The 16302-nt window shown below is 36.3% G+C and overlaps 1 pseudogene; it reads right to left on the bottom strand.

The window, feature by feature from the left end:
- Positions 1 to 5247: 5247 nt before the first annotated feature.
- Positions 5248 to 5393, bottom strand: LOC145266815 (U2 spliceosomal RNA; annotated as a pseudogene).
- Positions 5394 to 16302: the final 10909 nt, after the last annotated feature.

Raw genomic sequence — 16302 nt, 5'->3', positions numbered from 1 at the left:
CCTTAAGCAACTCTCCCCTTTTTCTCCCCTCTCAAAAGGGGATGAGTGAGAAGAGAGAAAAAAAAAAGTTCTGCAAATTTATGGCTGTAGTCTTTGATTGTTCATTTTTTTTCTTTTTTTTTTTTTTTTGTGCTTCGTAATATCTTCTAAGCACGATATTTTTATTTTTTAACTTTGACCCTTTCCTTCTCCCTGGAAAAAATAAACTCAGTTTCAAAATAATTGTTTTTTTTTGTTTTTCTTTTTGATTTTTGTTTTGTTTATTCAGTCATAGTTATCTCCCTTGGATATATTTTCATTTTCATTTATTGAGGAGAGCATCTTTTTTGCTATTGATAAATGCAGGACATTTTTTTTTTTTTCTTCTCAGATTTTCATCCACATGCAATAAACATCAGTGCCAAGCGTCATATTCATTGGCCAAATTTGAACGTAAACACGGGTTTGTTACAGAAATTAATAAGAATTGAAATTGTCAGACAGATTGGCAGTTTCTGCGGCGTATCTAATGAAGAAAGATTTGAGTAATGGGAATCAAAATCGGAAAGTAAAGTTTTTTTTTTTTGTTTTGTTATATAAAACTAGCAGTGAGACCCGACGTTGCCCGGGATTGAATGATGATCAACGAATATTTCACACTCCTATATTTTTATTGTCATCAAAATCCATGAAATCGCCTGGGGGGGGGGGGAGTTTCACATGCCTCCATGCAGTAACTTAGTCCAAAATATGTTATTCTGCATTGCACTCTAGAGAACCTACTGTTTCTTTTATAAAAACTTCTTTCCAGTTAATGAAAAAAAAAAAAAAATTAAAAAAACTTAAGTGTGGGGTTTGAACCTACAAACCACGTCATGCAAAACAATAAAAACAAAAAAAAAAATACATGTAATACAATTGTTAAAAATAAAGAAATTTATGTGCAGAGTTGTAACCTACAGACCACATCATGCAAAAAAAATATCAAAAAAACACACTATCAACTTACCCACAGTAGAATTTTCAGAGCCCCTTGTTCTATCATTGTTGCTAAGCGATGACATGGAAAAAATGGCTGTAACCGATGATAAATAAATTAAAATAACGGTTTTGATTTTCGCTCATTGGTAATTATCGGGGGGGGGGTATTCTGAGACAAAAACTTAACTAAGATCACTCCCAGACTCATGCACTAAAGTTCTGTAAATTTAAAAGAAAATCTGTTCAGCCATTTCGGAGTCTATAAGGAACGAAATCACACACACAAAGTTGCATTTATACAATTGTAGAGATTATTGTATCCTCTCCTTCTCCACAACGTCTCAAGAAATGACATTTTACAGAGGCTGTAGTAGTACTCCTACACAGTGTAGTAGTAGCAGTAGTGCACCAACTTGTATAAAATGTCATTTCTTATGATGTGGAAGAGGGAAGTAAAATAATAGCAATAACGACACATATACTAATAATAGTATTACACAACGAGGGCCGGTATTTGAATACAAAAGTTTGTACGACACCTTAAGAGTCAAAGGTCACCTAGGAAATCCCCAAAACTCCAATAAAGGTCGAGGATTTTGAAAACTTCTTCTGCTACATGAGAGCTGTTGTTTGAATTTAATTTATTTATTTTTAAAAAAAAAAAAAAAACATCCGTTTCCCGTGACTCACCCTGCACACTAATGAATGAGGTTGGAATGCTCACCTGCAAGCAAAATGAGAATTGGCAGCTATAGTTAATTAGAGAGCGGATTTATTAATTGACATTTTTAGTTAACACGTCTGCTCTTTTATTCATGTTATGTCATTTTCGAGCTATGAAAAATGAAAAAAAAAAAAATGGCAGCCTAGTTCGGATGTGAAGTGTGGAACAGAATATCTAACATCTGACCCTTTGCCACATTTGTGGCAGCTTATGGAATTTTCTGAAAAAGAGTATTTATTAGCAAGAACTGATCAGAAATAAAAAGAGGTACTTATGCAAAAAAAGAATCAAATCATTAAAAAAAATAATTAATGAAAAAAAAATCATTAAAAAAAAAATCATAAAAAAAAAATTAATGAAAAAAAAAATCATTAAAAAATTGTTTTTAAATCTTTTTGTTTCTATTTACTTTGCCTCCCCACGAGGACAGAGTTAGACACCAGGGTCGTTTTTTAATGTGAAGAAAGGAACAAAAATTTTTTAAATTGTCTCAGTTGTGAAGGATTTCTCCTCTACTAAGAACAAAAAAAAATTGAAGTGTAGTATCAGGACAGATACTACACTTTGATCTTGGCTCAAAATATTTTTTTTTGTTATCAGTTATTTGTTATTTAAAAAAGTAAATTTTTATTCATGAAACTTACCTTACAATTTCGACTTTATGCAGAATAAGAACCGGACCGTTGTTGGAATTTTTATTTTGAGTTTAACAAAAAAGAAAAAAAAATCATATAAAAAAATAAATAAATAAAAAATTGTTAGGTATGAGTTGTTTGTTATTAAAAAATATACATACTTACTAGCGGGACCTGTGGAAATTCCACAGCGGACTCTTTCACATGTAATACATTGATGTTGGCATTCTGTGGTTGTTGAGCGTAAATGGAGACGCCCTGATATTTAAGTAGCTCTTTTGTAAAAACTGCAAAAGTATTTATCTAAGCTAGCAGAGACACCCAGCATAGCCCGGTCATAAAATACGCTTACATATATTTTAATTCATGCAGATTTTGTACATATCATAATAGTCAATTTTCTATCGATTTTTGAATAGATTTCAAAATAAAAATATATATATATATATACATGACTTGGGTGCATAAGCTTGAATCCAAACTAAAACCAAAACTTATGGAAAAAAAAATTTTTTTATATATATATATATATATATATATATATATATATACTAGCATGGATGCCCGGCGTTTCCCGGGTGTTTAGAGGTGTATGCTGAGCAAAAAAAAAAAAGGGGGTAATTTTTTAAACTTTGACCCCTATTATGACCCCTGAAAATTTATTGTTTTGGCCTCAAATCAAGTTATTACGCTAGATCCATGTCCACGGAACCTATATCTAAAATTTCAAGGGTGTAGACCCAAAATTGTCGGAGGAGTTTGGTAGAGTTCTTAAAGGTCAAATCGTTGAAATTTGACCCCTTAACAGCCAAATTTCTGGCTGACACCCGTCACATCGATTTTCCCAAATCTCAGTACCCGGTATTTCAAATTTCGAGTCTATAGACTAAAAATTGACAGAGTTATTGCGTAGGGAAATGTACACAGACAGACAGACACGTTCACTTTTATAGATATATATATATATATATATATATATATATCGAGTTCCTTCAGTTACAGCCGAAAGCCAAACTTGGTAAAATTATTTATGACAAGAAATGGAAGGTCATAACAATTAAACAATTGCCACTCGGAAGAAAAAAGATTTAAGCATGACGCACAAAATAACACACACGCAATAGAATTAATATATAGATTCATGAAACTTACCTTACAATGAGTATTTTTTTTTTTTTTTTTTTTTTTGTGCATTCATTTTTTTTTTTTTTTTGCAAACCGTTATCCTTATTTCCATATTTGTTGCTGTTTCACCCAACTCATCCTCATCTTCCGGTGATTAACCACGATGGATAGGAATGCTGAGTCTTATAACTTATCCCCAGTAATTACTGCATTGTTGTCACACCACGTTTTGGCCAACTAATCATGTCCTGCTTGGGTAGGATTGAAACCGCTATCTTCAGACAATTCTCATTTAGAACCATAGACTCAACACCTCTATACACTGCGCCACGGGCAAAGAGGCCAAAAACATGGTGAGACAACAATAACTATGGAAGGCAGTAATTATTGGAGATACTTCCCCATTTCCCGCTTAAGATGAAACTAATACGAAACTCAGAAATGTCAGAACACTTTACTTTAAGAATTTGAATGCAACATATGAGGCCCTCAGAACCATTTCATACCATATTTCGAATAAAGTGTTGTTAATTCTTTTGCGGTTAATCACCTGAAGAAGGTCACAGAATGAGTTGGTCGAAATGTGGTGAAACAACAATCATTATGAAGACTAGCAGGGTCACCCGGCGTTGCCCAGTCATAAAGTGCACTTAAATATGATATTTTAATTTATGCAGATTTCGTTAGTATTATTATAGTCAAGTTTCTGCAGATTTTTATATAATATAAAGTTGTAATTTCACAAATAAAAAAAATATATGACTTGGATGCATCAGCTTGAATCGAAACCAAAACTTAGGAAGAAAAAAAAAAATGTGTGTGTATATATATATATATATATATATATGTAACTTGAGTTCCTTCAGCGATAACTGAAACCAAAACTTCACAAGAATTCTTGGTAAAATTATTTATTACAAGAAATGGAAGGTCATAACAATTAAACGACAGTCACTTGGAAGAAAAAAGAAGTGCGACACACAAAATAACATACAAGCTATTGTATTAATATATAGACTAACGGGACCTGTGGAAATTCCACAGAGGCATTTTTCGTATGGAATATATTGTGCTGGGCATTCCGTGGGTGCTCAGCATTAATGAAAACACCATCATATTATCCAAGCCTTTTTGTTAAAACTGTATCGCCCCCTTACTAAAATAACAACTTTGATATATTGTCTGGACTGATTATTTCATTACAAACACACCAATCAATTAACTCACATTTCATTTTTCATAATTCTTGGATATGTTACTAATTTCGACAATCATCTTTCATAATTTTAGCCCACATTATCGCTCCTCCTCTTACTTAAATAATAACTTGAGCTGATTATTTCATTACAAACACATCAATCAATTCTGTGTATTCTCATAGCATATATGTTCCACCTATTTTATCCAATCCCGGGTGATGCTGTGTATTCTGCTGGTATATATCTTCCACCTATCTCATTCGATCCTGGGCGATGCTGGGTATTCTGCTACTATATGCTTTTCACTTATCTCATTCAATAGTGGGCGACGCTGGGTATTCTGCTAGTATATATTTGCATTTATCCAATGCTGGGACTGATTTCATATCCGCCACCTCACTGTTAAAAATATAAATGAAATAAAGTAATGTTTAATGCGTAAACTTGTGAGGAACCAAAAAAAAATATTCAGAAGAGACATTTCCAGGGCACTTTATAATTAAATCAGAAATTACTTTTCCCAGTTACTTCTGTAATATTAAAACTTTGTTACATTATAGTACCTATTCACAATACCTCCCCACGGGACAGATTTAGACACCAGGGCTGTTTTTTTTAACGTGGAGAAAAGGAACAAAAAAATGTCTCAGTCGTGAAGGATTTCTATGAGAGAGAACAAGAAATTGAAATGTAGCATCTGAAGAACAGATACTACACTTTGATCTTGGCCAAAAGGCCAAGAACAACAAATAATTTTTATTAGCTTTGCCTTAAAAGCGACACCAATTTTGTGGGGTTTTTTTTAGGAGGAATTGGACGATTCCATTTTCCTTGTAAAGGGGTGATGAGGTTTATTTAGAATATTCCACTTTCTTGTTTTAGGGATGCACAGCATAATAATGGCCGAAGCGAAAAAGTCTGCAAAAAGAATGAATGCACAAATTATGAAACCTGATCTCAAAATGATTTCAATAAAATAAAAATGGTTTTAATTTGAATTTAAATTTTCTTAGTTTCATAAAAATTGTTCAATAAATTATTTATTGTATTTTCTTTATTTTTGTAACAACACAAAAAAATATTGTTTTATTTATTTATTTTTTGTTTTTCGATTAAATTTTCATTGAATTATTTTCATGAAAACAGAAATATTTTTTTTTATTGAAATAAAATTGGCGAGCATATTTGCGAAAAAAAAAAAAAAAAAAAAAATCCCAAAACTTTCTTTCAGCGTTTTACATAACTTTCCCAGAAAATTCTGACAATAACATGGTCCTTATTCTGGATAACGCCCCCCCCCTCCTCTCCCGAAAAAAAAAAAAAAAAAATCAAATAAATTACTTAAAGTTGCATCAAACTTCCTTCCCATAAGCTGAGCAGAAGAATTCATGAATGTAGAGCCAACTCGACTGAACTCCAACCTATGCTCCACACTTACGAAACTTTCGCAAAAAAAAGCAAAACACTTGCCACAGTTAACAGATACTACACTATGATCACAGCCTAAAGGGTCATAACATTACACCCAAGACGTTCCTCAACCAAGTAAACCTCTCGGGGAGGCGATAGTACCACACGGGACACGGCCCGTTTCATAATACATTTTAGTCTACATTGCTCTGTAGAGAACCTACTGTTGATTTTATGAATTATTTTTATATATCACGGCTTGAATAAAAGTTTAAAATGCAAAACCTAAGGATCAGTTTTCAATTGTGGTCAGAATAGAGCATTCATTTCGAACGCGCCCATGTCATAAAAAAGTGTCTACTGTTGATTTTATATGTCGAGCCTTGCGGCTTGTGTGGTTATGCAACTTCTGAAATGTACTTGTGATGTTATGCTGTGTCATACCGTTGTGTAGCGTGTAGGGAGTTCATATTGGTGTCATGTATAACGAGGATACATATATAACGGCGATTCCTAATACACGGATAACAATGGCGACGATGAGGGAGAAACATTTATAACAGTTCTTTGAGCATCATGACGATTGTGATGATAAATAGGGAGGGGAGGAGATACTTCACTTATGATGGCGGAGGAGGCACATTACCGGTAAGAGTATTATACAAGAGTCCGTTACAAGATGATGATAAAAACACATTTACTTTTTCACGTTGGTGAAAACATGACACGAAGACCACAATTACAAAATACAACTTTAACTGTCTTCTGGTGTCACGTGTAAGCCATTGTTCCAACAAAAAAATTTTAAAAATAAATAAATAAATAACAAAAAAAAAAAAACACAAAGAAAATGGCTTATTAACAGAATTCTTGCAATTTGGATTTATTCCTTTACTAACCTCTCCTTTACTTTGGCCACATTAACTCTCAAACGTCTGTCAAGATTTTTTTCACTTGATTCAGCCTCCATGAACCTTTTTTTCTTGCAGAATGTAAGGCATTTAAGTTTATTCTAACCATATCACTGGTTGTTGAAGAATCTAATACAGATAACTAGTCTATCAACATTCTTATCCATATCTGGCATCAATTGAAATGAATGGTTCTCGTCTTCAGGAGGCCTCAAGTTTTGACAAACTTCTTGGCTTGACCAATACTCCTGATCTTAAATGGAACACGTACATCAAATCTGTTGCCAAGGCCGCTGGAAAAATGGTGGGATCTTTCTATCGATCCGGTAGATATCTCACTGCTGATGCTATTCTCTATCTATATAAGAGCCAGGTACGTGCAAGGATGGAATACTGTTGCCACATCTGGGCAGGAGCTGCTAGAAAGGACTTGGCCTGCCTTGATAGAGTTCAAAATAGACTTCGTAGCCTCGTAGGAGATGTCCTTTTCTCTTCCTTGCAACCTTTATCTCACAGAAGAGATGTTGCGAGTTTGTCTCTGATGTGTCGTTATTTTCACGGCAAGTGTTCGAATGAGCTTCAATCTATGGTCCCCCCCTCGCCAAACTTTCACAAGAAACACTCGTCTAGCTGTAAACACTATCAGTAATTCCCCCCACTCTTTATCTGTGCCTAAACCTAAACGTAGATTCCATGAACAAAGCTTTTTTCTTAGAACTGCACGCCTGTGGAATTGTCTTCCGTTTTCCTGCTTTCCGGCTGACTGCAATATGGTTGTGTTCAAGTCTAACGTAAATAAGTTCTTGATGAGCCGTTCCATATAAGTTATCAACTTTACCAAATTTTCATTACTAATGATTACTATAATGTCCAATTTCTACTGTACACTCTTTAACCCTTATCCTTGAGTGGCCTCTTGGCCTTGATAATGTGGTGATGCCTATGTAAAAAAAAAAAAAAAAAAACTGATGGTGTATTTAAAGAACATTTTTGGCACTAACAGCCCAAGCCATTTCTGGTCCACATTTCTCATCTTCCAATGTTTTCTCCATTGTTTCAGCCAATATTAGGTTGTGATGCTCCACAGTGCCATTACTGAATAGACTTTCAGCAGTTGTTAGTTGGTTGTTTTTGTTTTACGGCATATCAACCTTTTTCAGGTTATTTAATGCCGAATCTAGTTATTTTGAGGAACGATTTTTAATGGAGTATATTTTTTTTCAGCGGTTGTAGCACAGGTTTCAATATTCAGTTTTTCATTCATCTCTCTGTAACCATCGTTATTGAATCCTCTCCCCTCATCACTCAAGAAGCGTTTGGGAACTCTAAAATATGCTATCCACATTAAAAATATGTTGCGAATAATTTCTTCACTCCTCTTGGTTTTAATCAGCCTGGCAGCAGAGTACTTAGTGGATGCGTCAAGTAGGTATAAAATTCAACATTCGTTATGTCTGAATTCTTTTAAGTCCATAAAGTGTTATTAAACTAGTTCCCAAGAACCAAGCTTATCCCGGGACGAAGAGAGGGCCTTCCAAGCCTTAAACAAGCTGAACATGAATCACAGACATCCTTAACAAGAGCCAGAAACTCCTTATCATGAAAGGCCCTACTGTCTCTCACTAATGATACCAACTTCTCTTTTTATGAATAAGTAAACTGTTTATGTAATTTCTCAGCCTTTTTTTTTTTTCTCTATTCTAGAGCATTTTTTTTAAGCTTTACAATGCACGAAAGTTTGGTGACTTTTCAGCCTGCAAAAGTATATTTGTCAATGGAAGACTATAATGTCCAGAAGTTGTCTTTCGCAATTTTATATATCTGCCTAAAATCTTACAGCTGTCACTTTTAAAATCTAGTATCATGCCAGCAGTTTTCATTGATTTATGACTTAGTAACAAGGGTAAATCATTTTTGACAATGTCAGCCTCTATGTGTGAACTGACACTTTTTATGCCTCCTATAGTTACCGGAAATTTAACTGCTTTAATTACATTTATCTCCTCTCCATCATCAAAACAAAAAGTCCTGTTGAATTAAAAAGTCTCCACCGACTGGTTATCTCGGCCATTTAATGCACCAAGAATTTTTTTTTTTTTACATGTAGGTCACCACCTATCAAGGCCCGGAGGCCACTCAGGGATAAGGCTTATTGCATGTACAGTAATCAATGAGATAGTATTGTAGTAATCATTAGTATTGGGGGTTTTGATAGAGTGTCTTACTTAAGGGGGCGGTTTGCCAGGAGTTTGTTTATGTTGGACTTGAAGACGTCCAAGTTGTAGTCAAGTAGGGAAACAGGCAAGCGGCAGAGAGTTCCACTGGCGTGCAGTTCTAAGAAAGAAGCTTTGCTCATGGAATCTACGTTTGGATTTAGGCACAGATAAAGAGTGGGGAAAATTGTTGACAGTAGTTTCAGCCAGACGAGTGTTTCTCGTGAAACATTGGCGAGGGGGGACGAGGGATTGGAGCTCAGACGAGCACCTGCCATGGAAATAGCGATAAAACAGAGATAGGCTTGCAACGTCTCTTCTGTGGGAGAGAGGTTGCAGTGAAGAGAAAAGGGCATCCCCCACTAAACCACGAAGTCTATTTTGTACTCTGTCAAGGCAGGATAGGCTGTTTTTAGCAGCTCCTGCCCAGATGTGGCAGCAGTACTCCATCCTTGGACGTACTTGGCTTTTACACAGATAGAGAATTGCATCTGTAGTGAGATACCTTCTGGAGTGGTAGAAGGATCCCACCATTTTCCCAGCGTCCCTGGCAACAGATTTGATGTACATGTTCCATTTCAGATCAGGAGTAAAGGTCAAACTCAGAAGCTTGTCAAAACATGGAGCCTCTCCAAGACGAGAGCCATCCATTTCAATTGATGCCAGATGGGGATCAGAGCGTTGATAATGTAAAGATAGAAGCTTGGTTTTGGATGCATTAAAAGTGACCAGCCACCTCTTCCCCCATTGTACCATGTGCTCAAGATCAGAGGAGAGAGAATTAGAGAGAACTTTGTCATTTACGGCCTTTGATGTGTTGCCGTAGATAGTCGTGTCATCAGCATTCAACCAAAGTTCTTGAGTAACAGTTCTAGAACAGGCAGAATCCAACACTGCCATACCCAGGGTCTCTTTTACAAGATTGAACATTTTTATATTGGAATCATTTATTAATGTTCGATAACAGGACTCCGTATTAATTAATGAGAGATGTACATGGTCTGAATCCACAACAGTGTTAATATTTCTAGGACTAAAACCAGTACAGTTTCTGGAAAAATGCCTGATAGAACCACATTTGAAGCAAGTCATTGTCCGACCTGGTCTGTCCGTTGGATTTGTTTTGTTTCCTCGATAGAATTTTTGTTCGCTTTTACTTCCGTTCCGATTGAAATTTACGATTTCAATTTCTTCCTTGTTAACGGAAACTGTTTTGCATTCCAATGAAGAAATATGAGAAAACACCTTTTTAAAGTATCTTTCATTGCTGCAGAAGTACAATGGGGAAAGGAGTGGCTGGTTACTTTTAATGCATCTAAAACCAAGCTTCTCTCTTTACATCATCAACATTCTGATCCACATCTGGCATCAATTGAAATGAATGGCTCTCGTCTTCAGGAGGCCTCAAGTTTTGACAAGCTTCTTGGCTTGACCATTACTCCTGATCTTAAATGGAACACGTACATCAAATCTGTTGCCAAGGCCGCTGGAAAAATGGTGGGATCTTTCTATCGATCCGGTAGATGTCTCACTGCTGATGCTATTCTCTATCTATATAAGAGCCAGGTACGTCCAAGGATGGAATACTGTTGCCACATCTGGGCAGAAGCTGCTAGAAAGGACTTGTCCTGCCTTGATAGAGTTCAAAATAGACTTCGTAGCCTTGTAGGAGATGTCCTTTTCTCTTCCTTGCAACCTCTATCTCACAGAAGAGATGTTGCGAGTTTGTCTCTGATGTATCGTTATTTTCATGGAAAGTGTTCGACTGAGCTTCAATCTATGGTCCCCCCTCGCCAAACTTTCACAAGAAACACTCGTCTAGCTGTAAACACTATCAATAATTCCCCCCACTCTTTATCTGTGCCTAAACCTAAACGTAGATTCCATGAACAAAGTTTCTTTCTTAGAACTGCACACCTGTGGAATTGTCTTCCGTTTTTCTGCTTTCCGGCTGACTACAATATGATTGTGTTCAAGTCTAACGTAAATAAGTTCTTGATGAGCCGTTCCATATAAGTTATCAAATTTACCAAATTTTCATTACTAATGATTACTATATTGTCCAATTTCTACTGTACACGCTTTAACCCTTATCCTTGAGTGGCCTCTTGGCCTTGATAATGTGGTGATGCCTATGTAAAAAAAAAAAAAAAAAAAATATTTTTCATTGCAGAAGTTAGACTTCCATATGTTGTCATCGCTAATTTTTCATTTTCTTCCGATACATTTGTTGCGTTTAAAACAAAAATGCTTGGACTCCTTCTGTGATACCATAAAGTGGACCTGAGGTGGACTTGAAATGTTTTTTTTTTTTTTGCAAAAGTTTGGTAAGTGTAGAGCATAGATTGGAGTTCAGTCGAGTTGGCTCTACATTACTGAATTCTTCTGCTCAGCTTGTGGGAAGGAAGTTTGATGCAACTTAGATTAGTAAAAGTGCTGAGAGGGGGGTCAATAGACAAAGGTATAGGAAATGTCTTACAATCAACAATAAAACAATGAATCTGTAGGTATTTTTAAATCAAGCCTTTTAGATTTTAAAATGACAATAAAAACCTAGATAAAACAAGGAAGAGCAGCTTCCAGTAGCTGGGGGGGGGGGTCGGGGCAACTTCAGATACCAATGCAGAGGAAACAGTTAGTTCGTTCTTACAGCCCTTCGTTATAAATATAATCGTACTTTAATGATGCTAAAAATATTGCAACAGAAACTTTCCTCATTTTGGAAGCTTTCCGACGCTACAACCACTGATCACCATTTTCCTCTGAGATTTTTTTTTTTTTTTTTTTTTTTTATTCAATTTTCACCCCAAACAAGGCACAGTGCCACTTTGAAGCAGGGGGCTACTATTAGGGACTTAATTAGCGGCGTCATTATGAAGGGAGATGAGTAGAAAGATGCTTGTTAACATCACACTTGAACTTCTGCATATCAGTGCAGTTGGGAAAGTAGAATCCCGGAAGGGAGTTCCAAAGACCCGCAGTTCTGGGGAAGAAACTATTGGAGTAAAAGGTTTTCTTGCACCTAGGGATCTCTACTGTAAAGGGATGAAACTTAGTAGCTTGTCGGGGGTAGTTACGTCGGGGAGGTACAAGTGTTTGCAGTTCGTCAGAGCATTCACTATTAAAGTATTTGTAGAACAGGCAGAGGGATGCAACATCTCGTCGATGGGACAGAGGCTGAAGCCTAGATGACAGTTCAGGACCTATCAGGTTGGCGACTCTCTTTTGAACCCGGTCCAGGAGCGAGAGACAAGCAGCAGATGCGCCAGCCCAGATGTGACAACAGTACTCCATACATGGGCGAATAGTGGCCTTATAGAGGTATAGGATACCGTCAAGCGTAAGTAGTTTTCTAGCACGGTAGAGGGAGCCAACCTTCCTTGCAGCAGCCTTGGCAATGCTCTCAATGTATCTATTCCAGTTCATATTCCCTGTAAACGTTAGGCCAAGGAGTTTAAAAGAAGTACTTTCAGGCAATGTGTTCTTGGCTATTGCTATTGGTGGTAGAGAAGGTTTCTTGTAGTTATTGAAGGAAACAAGCTTAGTCTTAGCAGCATTGAATGTGACCAACCATTTTTGTCCCCATTCCACTACAGATTGGAGGTCATCCTCTAGTGTTTCTGCCATTTCCTTGGATATGTGTTTATTTGTTTTCCCCTCATATCTGTTATAGAGAGTGGTGTCATCGGCAAATATACCCATCTCTGAAACAATTTTATCAGGGAGATCATTTATGAATATCAGGAATAATAGAGGTCCAAGGATAGACCCTTGAGGTTCTCCCGCATTTATGTCATATTGTTTAGATGTACGACCGTCGAGGACAACTTTGATTTTTCTATTACTTAAGAAGGATTTAATTACATTATGAATTCTTCCAGTGATTCCATATGATCTAATTTTCCTTAGAAGACCACGGTGCCATACCCTGGCAAAAGCCTTAGATATATCAAGAGCCACCGCTCTACCCTCCCCTGTTTCGTCCAATGAACGGTATATACGTTCAGAAACCACAGTTAAGATATCTGCTGTTGAACGGGCTTGCCTGAATCCATATTGTTTGTCTCCCTTTGCATCTATTGTGCTAAATTCTTAGAGTGATCTCCCTTGATTGTTCCTTTTTACTTGCCTCCCCACGAGGGCAAATTTAGATAAAAGGTCGGTTTTTAAATGTGGGGAAAATCCAGCCTCCCAAAAAGGAACACTCTAGATAGGAAAAAAAAAAAAAAAAATTGTCTCAGTCATTAAGGATTTCTCCTAGTCCTCCAGTGGAGGACTAGGACTAGGAGACTCCTCCACTGACCAAAAACAAAAAAAATAAATAACATGTAACACCAGAACATATACTACACTGTGATCTTGGCCCGAAGGCTAAGCTTGATTGTTGGTGTTGGCTGGAAAACAAGAATGGAGATTTCAAGTCCAATGTTAACAAATTCCTAATGAACCGCCCTCTTAATTAAACACTTCATCAAATCTCCACACTAACGTAATGTACTTGCAATAACCCTTATCCCTGAGTGGTTTCCGGGCCTTGATAAGTGGTGATCACTGTGTAAAAAAAAAAAAAAAAAAAAATAGATAAACGATCGTGCAAAGAATAACGTTCCGTATAATTTGGTTTCTCCCATGTGAGGTGGCCAAATGCAAGGGACATAACTCTTTCGAAAACGCTGTTTTGATTAAGCAAGACAACAGAGTTACTTCCCTTGAGTTACTTGCTGAGATGATTGCAAGAGTTTAGAAGTGAAAAAATAAACTCAGAGAACTTCTGTCATTGCTAACCAGTAGAATGTTAACATTGTTGACCAAGTGAAGAGTCTATCAGGCACATGCAGGCATTTGTGATGTATGGGAGTGAAACCAAGTCAGTAAGAGTTGCAGACATGTGTTGCATGGAGAGAAACGATAGTAAAGGATGGTCTTAGATCTGATGAGTTTAAATGAAATATAGGCAAATGTGTGCAGAACAGGATGTTAAGTTGTCTCCCCTTGTGATGAGATAAAAATAAAGTTTTGGTCTTTGTGTTAAATTCTCAGAGTGATCTCCCTTGCTTGTTGTTGTGGATTATGAACTGGGGGAGGGGGAGATAGAGGTTTCGATAAATGACCCTGTGTTTGTTATTGATGTAAAGAGTAAATCAATATAGGAAACTTAGTTAGTTTGGTCACATTAATAGTGCCGCGGAATGATGTGGATTTTGTGAATTGAATAAGCTAGTCTTAAAAACTATTAATATGTGCACATATCATATCAGACATGTCTGATTGAACACGACAGTTATTCTTTTTTCCGATCTTTCTGGATATCTTTTCCATTTGCCGAGCGGTCTTTTTAATTTCGGAAGCCATGTTATGTAGAATGGCACTCAAAAGTTGTTGTTCGGCCATATTTTTCTCGAAAAAAATTCTAAATACACCAAGCCTCAAAGGGGGGAAAAAAAACGACAATAATTGCTCCTGACGATAATTGGATGCACCAATAGAAAGCGCTCAAGAAAAATATGGCCGAACACCAACTATATAACATGCCTGCTAAAATAAAAAAGACCGCTCGGCAAATGGAAAAGATATCCAGAAAGATCAGAAAAAGGAATAGCTCTGTCGTGTTAAATCAAACGTGTCTAAATAATGACTTGCTGGCAAAATATATTATAAATATATTAGGAGTGTATTTTATGAATAAAGGATTTAATTGATTGATATTATTATCTTCACCTTTCTAATTTTGACTACCAATAATAAAACAGAAAGAATGGATAAATCTGTTTGGTTTAGTAGCTATCATTACTAAATAGCAGAGCGTTACCACTGTTGAACAATGAGAGTCTATCAGGCATATGTATACACTGTGATGATGTATGGAAGTGAAATATAGTTAGGGTTGAGGACATGCGTTGCATGAAGAAAAATGATATGCGAATATGATAGATGTGTAATGTTAGTGTCAAAGATAGCCTTAGATTTAGAGAAGATTAAATCTGAACAGTATAGACCGATGTGTGCAGAACAGAATGTTAGGTTATCTCCCGTTGTATTGAGATTAAAAAAAAAAAAAAAAAAAAAAAATGGTTGTGTTAAGTTCTTAGAGTGATCTCCCTTGCTTGTTTTGGATTATCAATTGGGAAAACATAGATGGAGATTTTGATAGAACGGTCGCATGTCTGTTATCGGAGTTATGTAAAAAGAGTAAATCAACACAGGAGACTTAGTTAGTTTGGTCACATTGGATGTGCGGTGGAATGATAGAATCACCCTAGTAAACTGAACAGACTAGTCTTAAAGACTATTTAATCTTTGTACACCTTGCATTATAACGTATTTTACACGTATACATACACACGTCGTTATCTTCACTTTCCGTAGCATGAAAAATGAATTCACAGATTTCACGGATAAAGCCATTATGAAACAAAGCACGTATGAACACGTGGGAAACTATCAGCAGGAGCCATAGGATAGCTGGCTTGCAAAGAATTAGCAGCAGTAGCCGAAAAAGCACATATACAAAGTGTGGGCTTTCGTGACAAGAAAAAAAAAAAAAAATGGCTCCATGTGGTTGGAGAGAAGCAAATGTCCGCACCGGAAATTATGGACGTGTAAAGTCGAAGGTGAGAAATGGCTGCCTAATGCCAGCATGGGGTAGGAGGAGAAAGAGAAACTGGGGACAGATGAGATGGACGTGTGGCTCCACAATGGCGGCGAGAGACTTTTAAGCTGGTGTCGAGATGGCAGGGTTTTGTTGATCTTATGGCAGACGAAATGAACAGTCAGAAAGTTCATTCATAATTTTGTACACATATAAAGAAATTAGGTTTGAAAACAAAACAAAACAAAAATGAAAACTGCATTTTCACTTCTGTGCAAAACCATAATAATCTCTGCTTATTTATCGGTATCTCTTAAAGGAATTTTTGGCAAGCTTTTAAGGAACCCCCAGAATTCTGAAGAAACAGATTAAATCTTCCTCCGAAGTCATCAAATCTAAGCTTGTCTTTAAGACTCTAAATTACATGTCCATCATAGTCCAGTGTCGCAAAAAAACAACAAAAGAAAAAACATCATCGCAAACATTAATAGTAACAACAAATTATCTCCCTTTATAGTCACTCTTTATCAGATACC

The sequence above is a fragment of the Euprymna scolopes genome, chromosome 41, assembly GCF_053919585.1.
Source record: "Euprymna scolopes isolate OS-2025 chromosome 41, ASM5391958v1, whole genome shotgun sequence".
Classification (NCBI taxonomy): Eukaryota; Metazoa; Mollusca; class Cephalopoda; order Sepiida; family Sepiolidae; genus Euprymna; species Euprymna scolopes.
Note: the sequence above shows the minus strand (reverse complement) of the source record. Positions and strands in the feature narration are given on the sequence as shown.